This window comes from Bubalus bubalis, chromosome 1 (genome assembly GCF_019923935.1).
Source record: "Bubalus bubalis isolate 160015118507 breed Murrah chromosome 1, NDDB_SH_1, whole genome shotgun sequence".
In the NCBI taxonomy this organism is placed as follows: domain Eukaryota; kingdom Metazoa; phylum Chordata; class Mammalia; order Artiodactyla; family Bovidae; genus Bubalus; species Bubalus bubalis.
The window spans coordinates 79,498,722-79,514,350 of NC_059157.1; the positions used below are offsets into that span (position 1 = coordinate 79,498,722).

The window sequence follows — 15,629 nt, forward strand, 5'->3', positions numbered from 1 at the left end:
TTCCTGTCTTCTTTCCAAAAATCAAGTCTTCAAGCAAATACTTGCATTCAAGTGAGAGAATTTCTAGAAGTTCAAGTCTATCATTTCATTCAGGCAGTAACACTTGACTTGGAATAACAGATCCACTAGAACCTGTGGATTCAATTGCTTCATATGATAAATTAGAGTAGTAAAACCTAAATCACAAGGTCATTAGGAAGATTAAAGTAGAAAATATCTACAAAATGCCAAGCAAGCAATACAAGAGGTGCCAGCAATTATTAATGTATATTAATTAGATGTGGATAGATCATATTTATTTATAGAAGTGGTCTTGAAACTTTATCTTCGTATTTTATGAACATATTTTAAAAGCCAAACTAGATTCATTCATTTTATTTCTAGAATTTTTACTCTTTGTAGAAGAAAACTACTAATAGAAGAGTTTCATTGAAATATACAAGATATACATATTTTATGCATGAAATTCACAACACTATGCATGATCCTTCCTTATGTAACATTTTTTTTTTTTTTAATAAAATCAAATACCTTTATTTTTGCTCCCTTCAGCAGCACATAAGAAGTGGCAGTGACCTCAGCAGTAGGCCTGGTATCTTTGCCCTGTTGAGAAGCCAGAATCTCATCTCTACCATTCAGCTGTTTCCTCAGACTGCAAGTGGAAGAGGTGGTGGCCAACCCCAGTGCTGTAACCTGGAGGAGATCAGGGTCAACCTGGCAAGGTTGCTAGCTGCCTGATCTCCAGTCTGGGGCTGGAACTTCCGTTTCCCTGAGTAAAGGGACATCGATGTGGAGGATTCCTCCACATCGTGCCTTGCTTCTGCAATGGCCAGGAGACCGGTCCTTAAGCTGTCCCCGCATGGTACCCTGGGGCAGGCCCACTGGCTCTTTTGGCTCAAGGATCCCAAGAAGTTATCCTTGGAGGCCCTCGAGGCAACACAGGAAGCATGGTGGTACTCAAGTTGTGGCTGACACACTCCAGCTCACATGCTCACACTGCCATCACAGAGGCTGAGTGAGCAGTCACCCAGGGCAGGGGATCCCAGCTCATTCTGTTCCCGTGGGACAAGTGACTGGAAGGTAACAACACCCGAGTAAGCCAGTGCCTTCCTGTGTCCACACCCAGGAATACCTTCCAGCTGTCCACGCAGCCATAGCTGTAATGATTCCTAAACACTCTGCTCTTGGCCTGCAGCCACCGATGCTCCTTCTTGTTGGTGTGCCTTTCGATGTTAGTCTCACCTTGATTGATGAGCACAGCCTGCCATACAGTTAGGGCACCCAGGGCAAGTGCCACAGAACTGCACAGGAACCAGAGGTAGACAAGACTCTTGTGAGTCACTCTTTCTTGAAAGGAGAAAATGGGTGGTGGGTCTGGTAGCAAGTCTCGATGGCAGCATAAGCCTCCTGGAAAAGGTCCCAGCTTCCATAGCTATTGTAGATGCTGCAGTGGTGTGTTCGGGCTGGCATGGGGTTAATGCACTTCTTAAAGATAGAGACTGTTGTCCTATCATTCCTTCCCTGGGGTGGGTATCCAGGTCGGTTGGTGATAGCCTAGTGGTAATGGAAGACTAGAATGGAAGATGAGAATCAGATTCCAGTGACTATAGAAGAAATGCCAGAAGAGCCAGGCCACGGAGTAGGTATGGAGGATGAGAGGCAGGACACACAGGTAGGCGATGGCCACAACGGAGCTGGTCAGCACAATCACCAGCACCACGAACACCACCCCATTCCAGCAGATCATGTTGTCCACCAGCAGTAGATAGGCTCAAAGGCAGCGTCCATGGCAGTGTCACTGCCCCTGAAGGAGTTGTAGAGCAGGGAGCACAGGCAGACCTTGCCATAGCGCTGGCGCTGCATCAGGCCACAGAGCAGAGGTGGGCAGTAGCACCTGTAACCCAGGACCAGAAGCAGGCGCAGGCAGAGGCAGGCAGGGCCCAGCCGCAGGCTCCTCTGGCCCCACATGGCTCCTAGGAAAACACAGCAACATGAGAGGCCAGCCTGGTTCCTGTCCCTCCCTGCCCCACAAGTGGGCAGCTTAGAGGTACAGACCTAAGGCTGAGGCCTACTGGGCCAGTCACCAGCTGTGGGAAATAAGGAGGCAACTCCAAGCTCAAGCAGGGTCTCTAGAATTGTCTGTGTGGACAGACCACTGGATGGAGCCCAACCAATGTGCACAAAACTATCCACATGGCCCTGTGGGCCTGGCCACTGTAGCAGAGGTGTCCAGGGTCTCCTGCCTGCCCTGTGCTGTGCTTAGTTGCTCAGTCATGTCCGACTTTTTGTGACCACAAGGACTGTAACCTGCCAAGCTCCTCTGTCCATGGGGATTCTCCAGTCAAGAATACTGGAGTGGGTTACCATGCTCTCCTCCAGGGAATCTTCCCAAAATCCAGGAATCGAACCCAGGCTTCCTGAATCATGGAAGTACTTAATAAATACTTGTTGAATGAACAAACTGGAGGGATGAAGTGGAAATGCTGGTCCATCTGTCCCATTCGGTCTCTATCTTGAAGTATCTTAGAGATACAAGTTAAATCCTATCCCTAGGGATGAATTTCCAAATCTGTGAAATGGGCAAGTTGGCTGGACTGACCTTCCAGCTCCATGCCTCAGGGCTGCCTAGAGGGTGCGCTCAGTCTGGTTTGAGGGCATGGCTGTGCAGAGCAGGAACTCCAGCTCACAAGACCCAGGAACAGGGCCCGACCCATAGCCCACCACCCATAGGGCCAGCCTGCAGACCCGGACCCACTGCCTGCCCATCACTGTAACATGTTTTATCATATGACTATTTGTATTGGCTCAGACAATAAAGAATCTGCCTGCAGTGCGGGAGACCTGGGTTCAATCCCTGGGTTGGGAAGATCTCCTGAAGGAGGGCATGGCAATGTACTCCAATATTCTTGACTAGAGAATCCATGGACAGAGGAACCTGGTGGGCAACAGTCCATGGGGTCGTAAAGAGTTGGACATGATTGAGTGACTAAGCACAGTACACATCCATGTTTGAGGATGTATTAGTAGTTTTATAATTTGTATTAACTAGGAACTGCATAGTGATAAGGGCTAATGCTTATTGAATGCTTGCTATGATTATTCAAAATGCTCTATATGTACTCTGTAATTTAATTTAAATGATAATCCTATGTATAGAGATATAGAGGAAAAGAAACTAAAACAAATTTAAACTGCACATTATCAAGAGCTATAAAATAGAGGTGAGAAGACAAAAGTAAACGGTAGACTTTAGAATCAGTAGCCCTTTATAATACTGTTTGCAAAGACGGGTACAATAAAGGACAGAAATGGTATGGACCTAACAGAAGCAGAAGATATTAAGAAGAGATGGCAAGAATACACAGAAGAACTTTGCAAAAAAGATGTTAATGACCCAGATAACCATGATGGTATGATCACACACCTAGAGCCAGGCATCCTGGAATGCGAACTCAAGAGGGCCTTAGGAAGCATCACTACAAACAAAGCTAGTGGAGGTAATGGAATTCCAGTTGAGCTATTTCAAATCCTAAAAAGTGATTCTGTGAAAGTGTTGCACTCAATAGGTCAGCAAATTTGGAAAACTCAGCAGTGGCCACAGGACTGGAAAAGGTCAGTTTTCATTCCAATCCCAAAGAAAGGTAATGCCAAGGAATGCTTAAGCTACTGCACAATTGCACTCATCTCACATGCTAGTAAAGTAATGCTCAAAATTCTCCAAGCCAGGCTTCAACAGTACGTGAACCGTGAACTTCCAGATGTTCAAGCTGGACTTAGAAAAAGCAGAGGAACCAGATTTCAAATTGCCAACATCTCTTGGAACATCGAAAATGCAAGAGTTCCAGAAAACATCTGCTTTTGCTTTATTGACTATTTCAAAGCTTTTGACTGTGTGGATCACAATAAACTGTGGAAAATTTGTAAAGAGATGGGAATATCAAACCTCCTGACTTGCCTCCTGAGAAATCTGTATGCAGATCAAGAAGCAACAGTTAGAACTGGACATGGAACAACAGACAGGTTCAAAATCGGGAAAGGAGTATGTCAAGGCTGTATACTGTCACCCTGCTTATTTAATTTATATGCAGAGTACATCAAGAGAAAGCGCTTATGGCAGAAAGCAAAGAACTAAAGAGCCTGTTGATGAAAGTGAAAGAGGAGAGTAAAAAAGAGTTGTGTTGTACTCTTTGTGACACCAAGGACTGAAGAGCACCAGGCTTCCTGTAAACTAACTTTCAGAGCTTGCTCAAACTCATGTCCATCGAGTCAGTGATGCCATCCAACCATCTCATCCTCTGTCATGCCCTTCTCCTGCCTGATCTTTCCCAGCATCAGGGTCTTTTCAAATGAGTTAGTTCTTTGCATCAAGTGGACAGAGTATTGGAGTTTCAGCTTCAGCATCAGTTCTTTCAATGAATATTCAGGACTGATTTCCTTTAGGATGGACTAGTTGGATCTCTTTGCAGTCCAAGGGATTCCCAAGAGTCTTCTCCAACCACAGTTCACCACCCCCTGCCCCCCGCCCAAAATAGTCTCTCACTGTTTCCATCGTTTCTCCATCTATTTGCCATGAAGTGATAAGAAAGGATGCCATGATCTTAGTTTTCTGAATATTGAATTTTAAGCCAACTTTTTCACTCTCCTCTTTCACTTTCATCAAGAGCTCTTTAGTTCTTTGCTTTCTGCCATAAGGATGATGTCATCTGCATATCTGAGGTTATTGATTTTTCTCCTGGCAATCTTGATTCCAGCTTACGCTTCATTAAGCCCAGCATTTTTCATGATGTACTCTGCATATAAGTTAAATAAGCAGGGTGGCAATATACAGCCTTGACATACTCCTTTCCTGATTTGGGACTAGTCTGTTGTTTTATGTTCAGTTTTAACTAACTGTTGCTTCTTGACCTGCAAACAGGTTTCCCTCCTCTTCAGTGTTTCAGAAGAGTTTGAAAAGGATTGGTATTAACTTTCCTTTGAATGTTTGGTATTATTATTACCTGTGAAGTATATGGCACTGAACTTTTTTTTTTTTTATTGAGAGGTTTTTGAGTACTGATTCACTATACCTACTCAAAATCAGTCTGCAAATAAGATTTTCTGTTTCGTGTTGATTCAGTCTTGTTAAATTATAGGTTTCTAAGAATTCATTTATTCTATGTTATCAAATTTTGCTATATAAGGGTTCATTGTTGTTTTTCAGTTGTTCAGTTGTGTCTGACTCTTTGTGATCCCATGGACTGCACCAAGCCAGGCTTTCTTTTCCTTCTCTAGCTTCTAGAGTTTACTCAAACTCATGTCCACTGGGTCAATGATGCCATCTAGCCATCTCATCCTCTATCACCCCCTTCTCCTCCTTCCCTTAATCTTCTCCAACATCAGGATCTTTCCCACTGAATTGGCTCTTTGCATCAAGTGGCTAAAGTATTGGAGCTTCAGCATCAGTCCTTCCAATGAATATTCAGAGTGTATTTCCTTTAGGATTGACTGGTTTGATCTCTTTGCTGTCCATGGGATTCTCTTCTCCAGCACCACAGTTTGAAAGCATCAGTTCTTTGGTGCTCAGCCTTCTTTATGGTCCAACTCTTGCATCTGTATAGGACTACTGGAAAAAACATAGCTTTGACTATACAGACTTTGTTGGCAAATTGATGTCTCTGTTTTTTTAATAAGCTCTCTAGGTTGCTCATAGCTTCCCTTCCAAGACCAGGCATCTTTTAATTTCATGTTGCAATCACTGTATGCAGTGATTTTGGAGCCCAAGAAAAGTAAATCTGTCACTGCTTATACTTCCTCTGCTATTTGCCATGAAGTGATGGGACCAGATGCCATGCTTTTGTTTTTTGAATGTTGAGTTTCAAGCCAGCTTTTTCACTCCTCTCTTTCATCCCTATCAAGAGGTTCTTTAGTTCCTCTTTGCTTCCTGCCATTAGAGTGGTATCATCACATATCTGAGTTTATATATATATATATATATATATATATATATATATATATATATATTTCCCCATAGAAATCTTGATTCTAGCTTGTAATTCATCCAGCCCAGCATTTTGCATGAAGTACTCTGCATAGAAGTTAAATAATCAGGGTGACAATATACAGCCCTCATACTTCTTTCCCAAACTTGAACCAGTCACTTGTTCCATGTCTGATTCTGTTGCTTCTTGACCCACGTATCAGGTTTCTCAGGAAACAGATAAGGTGGTCTAGTATTCCAGTCTACTTAAGAATTTTCCACAGTTAGTTGTGATCCACAGAGTCAAAGTCTTTAGCATGGTCAATGAAGCAGAAGTAGGTGTTTTCCTGGAATTCCTTTGCTCTCTCTATGTTCCAACGAATGTTGACAATTTGATTTTTGGTTCCTCTGCCTTTTCTAAATCCCGCTTATACATCTGAAAGTTCTTGGTTCATGTACTGTTGAAATCTAACTTGAAGGATTTTGAGCAAAAACCTGCTAGCTTGTGAAATGCATGCAATTGTATGGTAGTTTGATCATTTTTTGGCATTTTCCTTCTTTGGGATTGAAATAAAAATTGACCTTTTCCTGTCCTGTGGCCTCTGCTGAGTTTTCCAAATTTGCTGGCATGTTTAGTTCAGCACTTTAACAGCATCACCTTTTAGGATTTGAAATAGCTCAGCTCTAATCTTGTCAGCTCCACTAGCTTTGTTCATAGTAATGCTTCCTAAGGCCCACTTGATTTCATACTACAAGATATCTGGCTTTAGATTATCTTGGTTATTGTATAGTTCTGTGTATTCTCACCATCTTGTCTTAATCTTTTCAGCCTTTATTATGTCCTTACCATCTTTGTCCTTTATCGTGCCTATCCTTGCATGAAATATTCCCTTGATATCTCCAGTTTTCTTGAAGAGATCTCTAGACTTTCACATTCTTTTGTTTTCCTCTATTTCTTTGCATTGTTCATTGAAGAAATCCTCCTTATATCTCCTTACTATTATCTGGAAATCTGCATTTAGTTTGGTGTATCTTTCCCTTTTTCCCTTGCTCTCACTTCTCTTCTTTCCTCAGCTGTTTATGAGTTGCCAGTCCAGGTTTGATGCACGATACTGGATGCTTGGGGCTGGTGCACTGGGACGACCCAGAGGGATGGAATGGGGAGGGAGGAGGGAGGAGGGTTCAGGATGGGGAACACATGTATACCTGTGGCGGATTCATTTTGATATTTGGCAAATCTAATACAGTTATGTAAAGTTTAAAAATAAAATAAAATTAAAAAAAATATTTACTGTAAAAAAAAAAATAAATAAAGTCTCTTCAGACAACCACTTTGCCTTCTTGTATTTCTTTTTCTTTGGGATATTTTTGGCCACTGCCTCCTGTACTATATTACAAACCTCCATCCATAGATCTTCAGGTACTCTGTCTACCAGAACTAATCCCTTTAATCTATTTGTCACCTCCACTGTATAATCATAGGGATTTGGCTTAGGTTATAGCTGAATGGCCTGGTGCTTTTCCCCACTGTCTTCAATTTAAACCTGAATTTTGCAATAAGAGCTGATGATCTGAGCCACAGTCAGCTCCAGGTCTTGTTTTTGCTGACTGTATAGAGATTCTCCATGTTTGGCTGCAAGGAACATAAGAAATTTGATTTCAGTATTGACCATCTGGTAACGTCCAGGTGTAGCATTCTGTCTTGCATTGTTGAAAAAGGGTGTTTGCTATGACCAGTGTGTTCACTTGCCAAAAGTCTGTTTGCCTATGCCCTGCTTCATTTCGTACTCCAGGGTCAAATTCCCCTGTTATTCCAGGTATATCTTGATTTCCTACTTTTGTATTCCAATTGCTTATGAGGAAAAGGAGTTCTTTGTGTGTGTGTGTGTGTGTTTACTCTAGAAAGTGTTGTCGGTCTTCACAGATTTCCAATTCTACCCACCAATTTCCACTTCTTTGGCATTAGTGGGTGAGGCATAGATATCAATGTGATGTTGAGTGGTTTGTCTCGGAAAGAACCAAGATCATTGTGTCATTTTTGAGATTGCTTCCAAGTACTGCATTTCAGACTCTTTTGTTGACTATGAGGGTTACTCCATTTCTTGTAATGGATTTTGCCCACAGTAGTAGATTTAATGGTCATCTGAATTAGATTCACCCATTCCCATCCATTTTAGTTCACTGATTCTTAAAACATTAGCATTCACTCTTGCCATCTGCTGCTTGACCACGTCCAATTTACCTTGATTCATGGACCTAGATACCAGGTTCCTATGCAGTAGTGTTCTTTACAGCATTGAAATTTACATTCACCACTAGACACATCTACAACTGAGTGCATTTCTGCTTTAGCCCAGTCACTTTGTTCTTTCTGGAGCTATTTTAGTAATTGCTCTCTGCTCTTTCTTAATAGTATATTGGACACCTCCCAACTTGAGCTCATCTCCAGGGTTATGCCTATTTTATTTTTTTCATACTATTCATGGGGTTCTAGTGGCAAGAATCCTATACTGGATTGCAATTTCCTTCTCTAGTGGAGCACACTTTGTCAGAACTCTTCTCTATGACCCGTCCATCTTGGTTGGCCCTACAAGGCATGTCTCATAGCTTCATTTCTTTTCCCAAGTCCCTTTGCCACAACAAGGCTGTGATATCTAAAGTGAGTCTATTTTACACAGAATAGAGGTTGCTTTTTTTTTTTTTTTTTTGTTTGTTTTTTCTTTTCTTAATCTATTGCATCTTTGGGGGAATTTATTTACAATTAAATAATTATTAATAGGTATGTCAGTTTATAGCTTCCCAGGTGGCACTAGCGGTAAAGAACCTACCTGCCAATCCAGGAGACTCGAGATTTTGGTTCAATCCCTGGGTTAGGAAGATCCCCTGGAATAGGGCATGGAAACCCACTCCAGTATTCTGGCCTGGAAAATCCTATGGACAGGGGAACCTGGTGGGCTACAGGCCATGCGGTTGCAAGGAGTCCGCCATGACTGAAGAGATTAGCAAGCACGCAGGCATGCATGTTATTTTGTTAATTGTTTATCCAGCATCTTTGTAGTTCCTCTCCTCTTCTTCTTTTTTTTTTCCTTTGTTGTTTGATAACTTTCTTTAGTGGTATGCTTAGATTCCTTTCTTTTATATATGTTTGTGAAGAAAAAGTTGCTCGGTCATGTCCAACTTTTTGTGACCCCATGGACAACACAGTCCATGGAATTCTCCAGGCCAGAATACTGGAGTGGGTAGCCCTTTCCTTCTCCAGGGGATCTTCTGAACCCAGGAATCAAACCCAGGTCTCCCTCATTGCAGGCGGATTCTTTACCAGCTGAGCCACAAGGAAAGCCCCTTATATGTGTTTAGTATAGGTTTTTTGTTTGTGGTTATTATGAGGCTTAAAATAGCAATTTACATCTCTATCAGTCTGCTTTAAATTGAGGACAACTTAAGCTTGATCTCATTTCAAGAGTCAGTATTTTTACTTTACCCTCTATATTTTATGTTTTTGATGTTATATTTCACATTTTATCATTGTGTGTCCCTTCAGTAATTATTATAATTATGCTTACTTTTATTTATCTTTTCTTGTAACCTTCATATTAATATCATAAAGAATATTTCATTGCTTTTAATATATTTTTAACTGTTTAATGAGATTTATTTTTTCATTCATTTCCTTGTTACTAATTAGGATCCTTTCTTTTCAGCTTAAAGCATTTGCATCAACATTTTTTGTAAGGCTGGTTTAGTTGTGATAAACTCCTTTAGCTTTCGCTTATCTTAAAAACAAACAAAAAAACCTTTCTCTCTCCTTTATTTCAGAATGATAACTTTTCCAGGTAGAGTATTCTTACCTGGAATTTTTGGTTCCCCTTTCAGTATATCCTATCCACTCCCTTTTGACCTGCAAACTTTCTGTTGAAAACTCTGCTGATAGTTTTAGGTAGTAAAACCATTGAAATGTTAATGATTTTAATATTCTCTTCTTGTCTTTAAGTTTTTACATTTTAATTATAACATATCTTGTTGTCAGTCTTGGAATTATTATTTTTTTAATTTAAATTTATTTATTCTAATTAGAGGCTAATTACTTTACAATATTGTATTGGTTTTGCCATACATTAACATGAATCTGCCACGGGTGTACATGTGTTCCCAATCTTGAACCCCATTCCCACCTCCCTCCCCATACCATCCCTCTGGGTCATCCCAGTGCACCAGCCCCAAGCATCCTGTATCCTGCATCAAACCTGGACTGGTGATTCGTTTCTTATATGATATTATACATGTTTCAATGCCATTCTCCCAAATCATCCCCCACCCCCACAGAGTCCAAAAGACTGTTCTATACATCTGTGTCTCTTTTGCTGTCTCACATACAGGGTTATCATTACCATCTTTCTAAATTCCATATATATGATTTAGTATACTGTATTGGTGTTTTTCTTTCTGGCTTACTTCACTCTGTTTAGGGCTCTCTTGGTTTCCTGTCCTGGATGTCTATTTTCAGTCCCAGGTTAGGGAAGGTTTAGCTATTATGCATTCTAATAAGATAGTTGTTTCTTTTTCCCTTCTCCTTCTGGGGGCCTTATAATGCAAATGTTAATTTGTTTTATGAGCCTTAAATCTTTTATGCTAGCTTCACTTTTTGTTATTTTTCTTCTGTTTGGCGCTCTTATATTTTCATCTCTTTACTGAAGTTCTCATTGTGTTCACCCATTTTCCTCCTCAGTTTGATAAGCATTTTTTTATGACTATTACTTTGAGTGCTTATTGTGTGAATTACTTATCTCCATTTCATTAAGGTTTTTACTGAGGTTTTATCTTGTTCTTCCAGTTGGAATATAGTCCTCTATTTCTTCATTTTGCTTGATCTCTGTTAGTTTCTCAACAGCAGATTGTTTAATCATCTCTCCCAGTCTTAAAGGACTGACCTGGTGTAGAAGATTAATATTATCATTCAACCCTGCTTCAGCCCTTTATTATCTCTCAAACCTCATACTTGTCCATGTAGTCTATTATATTTTTTAATAGCTTTCAATAGTTGAGGAAGTGTGAAGGCCCACCAGTGTCCCTAAAAGAGATCTCAGCACCTAGATTCAGGTTTGGAAACTAGATTCTCAGGCAGTAACTTTTTAAAGTGTGCAAGTGGTTATAGTCAGGTGGGACTACAAGTATGGGGCTTCTCAGGTGGTGCTAGTGGTAAAGAACCTGCCTGCCAGTGCAAGAGACATAAGTGACGTGGGTTTCATCCCTGGGTCAGGGAAATCCCCTGGAGGAGGGCACAGCAACCCATTCCAGTATTCTTGCCTGGAGAATCCCATGGACAGAGGAACCTGGCGGGCTATAAGTCCATCGAGTCACAAAGAGTCAGACATAACTGAAGCAACTTAGGACAGGGAGTATGAGTATAAGCCGCACTGTCCAAAGGAGGAGCAGTCACAAAAAAACAGGGTTCCAGATGAACATATAAAAATTTTTTTTCTGGGATATAAGAGAAAGCTGGAGTGAGACAAATGGAGAGTGTCAAGATGGTGCCCACAGCTTACACTTTTTGAGAGCACCTCCATAGCCTACTAAATGTGTGTCAAACCTGAAGTGTTGTCTCGGGCCAAAGCTCCAGGACAAATAAAGGGGTTTCCTTCAGAGAAAGACTAGGGGTTTGCCTTAGTTTATGCAATGCCTAAGTATTGCGAGTGTGTGTGTGTATGTGGTGGGGTGGGGGGGATGCAGCCACAGCCTGGTGGGACCTAGGAATGCAAATGCTATGGCCACCAGTGCCAGGCTATCAAGAGTCATCCTCTGGGTGGCAGCTGCCCAAACTGGGACACCTGACAGAAAAGCTAGGTTACCAGCCATGTGTACAACTCTCTTCCATGGCACACTATGCTTTGGATCACAGTATAGGAAGAGCACAAAGACAGGTGTCTGGAAAGGATGATAGCCAACCGCTAGAATCCTTCCTCTCAGGCCACAGCCATGACGATTAGCTAATAGGCTTCATTCACAGAAAGACTGGGCCCCTGAATTTGTTGCCTCTTGTTGTGCCTTGGGGGTGGTAGCTATTTAAGAACTTTTTCTGTGTTATAGTCATGTAGGACTCACAGATGGAAGCCCCACTAGCCCACAGAGCCAGGCAATGTAGAGATATCCCCTGAGAGAGTCACTAAAATTAGGGTGCCAGACAGACATATGAGCTTCTTTCTGAGTGACACTAATTATTACAGTCCCCTGGAACCAGGAACCAAAATTCCCCTGGTCTCCATAGTCAGGCAGCCAAGAGATATTCCCTGCATGGGAACCATGGAGTTCAGAGCACGAGACACATGGGACAGCTCCCTCCCAGGAGACACTGGTGCTTTGGAGCACAGGAAAGGAAACGCATGAAGATGGAATCCTCATGAAAATATCTCCATGCCTAGATAATGTTTCAACAGGTTCCTAGATGTGTGTGTTAAATTAGATGCCTGCCCTTGGCTTATGCTTTACTTATAAGCAGGTCATCCTCTTTCACTTAAAGTCTAGTTGTCTGAGTTGGACTCTGGGATGGCTTACTCTGAGCATTGCAAGGACCCGTTAAGAGCTATCTCCCAGATGGCCACTATCTTGTGAGCCCTTTTGGTTTTCAAAATTGTATATTTTGATGGCTTTTCTCTCAGGTGCAGGTCCCATGTAGAGCTTGAACCCTTTGCTTCTTGGAGATAACCTCTGGGTTTTGAGTTTCTTCCAGCTGTGGGTCTCTGTGCTGTGGGTAGCATTTATGGCATAATTGTGTCCCAGCCTCCCCAACCCACTTTGATGTGGCTTTTTTCTTGTTTGCTCAGTAGTCCTCACTCATCCAGCCTTTAGTTTTGTTTTGTTTTGCTTTGTTTTAGAGTAAAATTTTCCAAATATAACTGTAGACTCAGTGTATTCTTATCGAACCAAAACCTTAGTCAGATTATCAGAATTAGTCTATGCTTAGTTTAACAACCACAATGATAACAAAACCTCTGCTGTATACCTTATATTAAGACCAGCTAAGCCACAGGAGAAGCTCATGAATACTGGAGTGGGTAGCCTATCCCTTCTCCAACACATCTTCCCAACCCTGGAATCAAACTGGGGTTTCCTGCATTGCACGTGGATTCTTTACCAACTGAGCTATCAGGGAAGCCCTATATTAAACATAGGGAGTGGTAATTGAATTCTGCAAAAATAACCTATGAAAACTAAAAACAACAACAAGAAGAAAAGATCTGCAGGAAAAAATTTTTACCCTGAATAACTCTGATGCAAGTCATTAAAGAATCTGGTTCTAGGGTGTCAAGAAAAAAAAAAAAAGTAAGATCATGAAAACTTGTGTTAATTTGCTCTGATAAGTTCATATTGTGTAAAAAAAAATCATCCTATTTGTTTTATCAATGTGGTGCATACACAAAATATAGTCTCTGCATTTGCAAATTATTGGCTACTGATAGAGCTCTACCAAACAAACAAACAAAAAATACGTTTTGTATACTGTGATACCTCTTAGTTTTGATCAATTTTATTAGCATATTTTTTACTCGCCAATTCATTTTAGATCAGAGAATTAAACCAGCCAAATACGTGAGAGTGTTTATATCTCACTGTTATTACTAGCACAGATTTTAAATGGCCCATACATCTATATGTGACACTAAGGGAATATGTCTGTTTTGCTGAAAGGTAGGCTGTTTGCATGAAAGCCCCAGTGGCTCAAAGGAACATAGCTTTGGAAGCTCAGATTGTTTTGTAAAAAAATAAAATAAAATGAAAAAATAAAATCCCATGGACTCAGGAGTGTGGTGGGCTACAGTCCATGGGTTGCAAAGAGTCAGACACGACTGAGCAACTTCACGTACATACATACATACATACATACATACATACAAGAAGGGAGGGTAGTATTTTGGTCTTCACTTTTTGGGTATCTGACCATGTGATCTTGGCCTTCTTCCTTCCTATTTAAAAAAACAAGTAGGTTATTTTTAAGGTTCCCTTCAACTCATCTCATAAAATTCATATCTCTTCAAGCATAAGTTTTCACTGTCAGTATTAGATGAGCTAATAAGGCTGCTTCTCTTCATGGAATATCTTTCCTGCAAAAAATATATATATTCTTTACATTTTTATGACTTTTTCCTGTAAGAGTGAATATGGCAAGTAAGTTTATGCACTAGAAGTTTTAGGCATTTGATAACAAAATATATTATTTGGAGACTTATTAGTAGACTTGTAATAAGTAAATAGTGATAAAAAAGGATCATTTCTGTTAAGGAAATTAGACCCTATATGGTTGAGTCTCTCACACTACTGTAATTGACTGCAGCTTAAGTAACATTAGATGTATTTTTTATGCTTAGAAGGGAAAATCTCCATGGCCTTCTTCGGATTTGCATGATGTTTTACTAATTAGCATATCAATAAATTAGAACCTCATTTTCCTGAATGCATTTTCTTTTTGGAATCCTACTTTTTGCTTCATATTAAAGATTCTCCCAATTTAACCACAGAACTTGAACTTAAAACAAAAACTGCACTACTCCAATTTTGGAAAGTGTCCAGAAACCTTTAGAGTCACTCAGTCCATTTAACACTTGAAAAGCAAACCTGATTGAAGTCACTATGTGGCCATGCTCTAAGTGAACAGCATTCTCTCTTTGGCCATGCATAATTCTCTCTAGGCTTAATGCCAGTTGTGATTTTGCCTCAATGGAATACCCCAGAGCATAGATACATGGGACTTGAATCATGCTTACTTTTAAGATATTAAAATATTAAATAATTCTCAATATATGCAAATAAATAATAATGGGATTGTCACAGAGCCACAAAGAAGGAAAACGAAAACAAAATTCTTAGTAGATAAAGAATTTTCATTATGAACCAACAAACTTGTTGGCTTAAGACCAGTAACGTAAAGGGTAATTTTTGTTTTTGTGAGCATAATACAGTGTTTTGAGCATAGAGGTCATGAAAGAGGGCACAGAATTCAATCAGCTGCTCCTTAGTCATAGAGCACACAGGAACTTAGGGTATATGTCCAGTAATGAGATTCTTTGCTAAAAAAAAGAAGCAGGTTTGCAGATCTCAATTTCCTCAGCAGAAGCCTCATTTGTGTTTTCCCCCCAGCTTTATTGAGGAATAATTGGCAAATATAATCATATATATTTAAAGTATAGTGTGATGATTTGACATACATATACACTGTGGAAGGATTACCAGGCTCAAGAAAATTAACATATCCATCAGCTCACACAGTTAAATCTCTCTTTTTGTGGTGAGAATCCTTAAGGTTTGTTCTCAGCAGCTCTCAAGTATATAATAACATATTATTAGCCATAGTCACCATGCTATATACTAGATCCTCAGAGCTTACAGTTCTTAGAACTGAAGGATTTGTGCCATTTAAGCTATATCTCCCCATGTCTCCCTCTCCCAATATCCTGGCAATCTATTCTGTTCTCAGTTTCTATTACTTGGCTTTTTGTTGCTGTTGCCATTCATGTGTGTGTGTGTGTGCCCAGGCATGTCTGATTCTTTGTGACCTCATGGACTGTAACCCACCAGGCTCTTCTGTCCATGGAATTTTCCAGGCAAGAATACTGCAGCAGGTTGTCATTTCCTCTCCAAGGAATCTTGCCAATCCAGGAATCAAACCTGAGTTTCTTGTGTC

The 15,629-nt window shown here is 40.6% G+C and overlaps 1 pseudogene; it reads right to left on the bottom strand.

Moving 5' to 3' along the window:
- Positions 1–860: 860 nt before the first annotated feature.
- Positions 861–1,968, bottom strand: LOC102410238 (annotated as a pseudogene).
- Between the last annotated feature and the right edge of the window lie 13,661 nt (positions 1,969–15,629).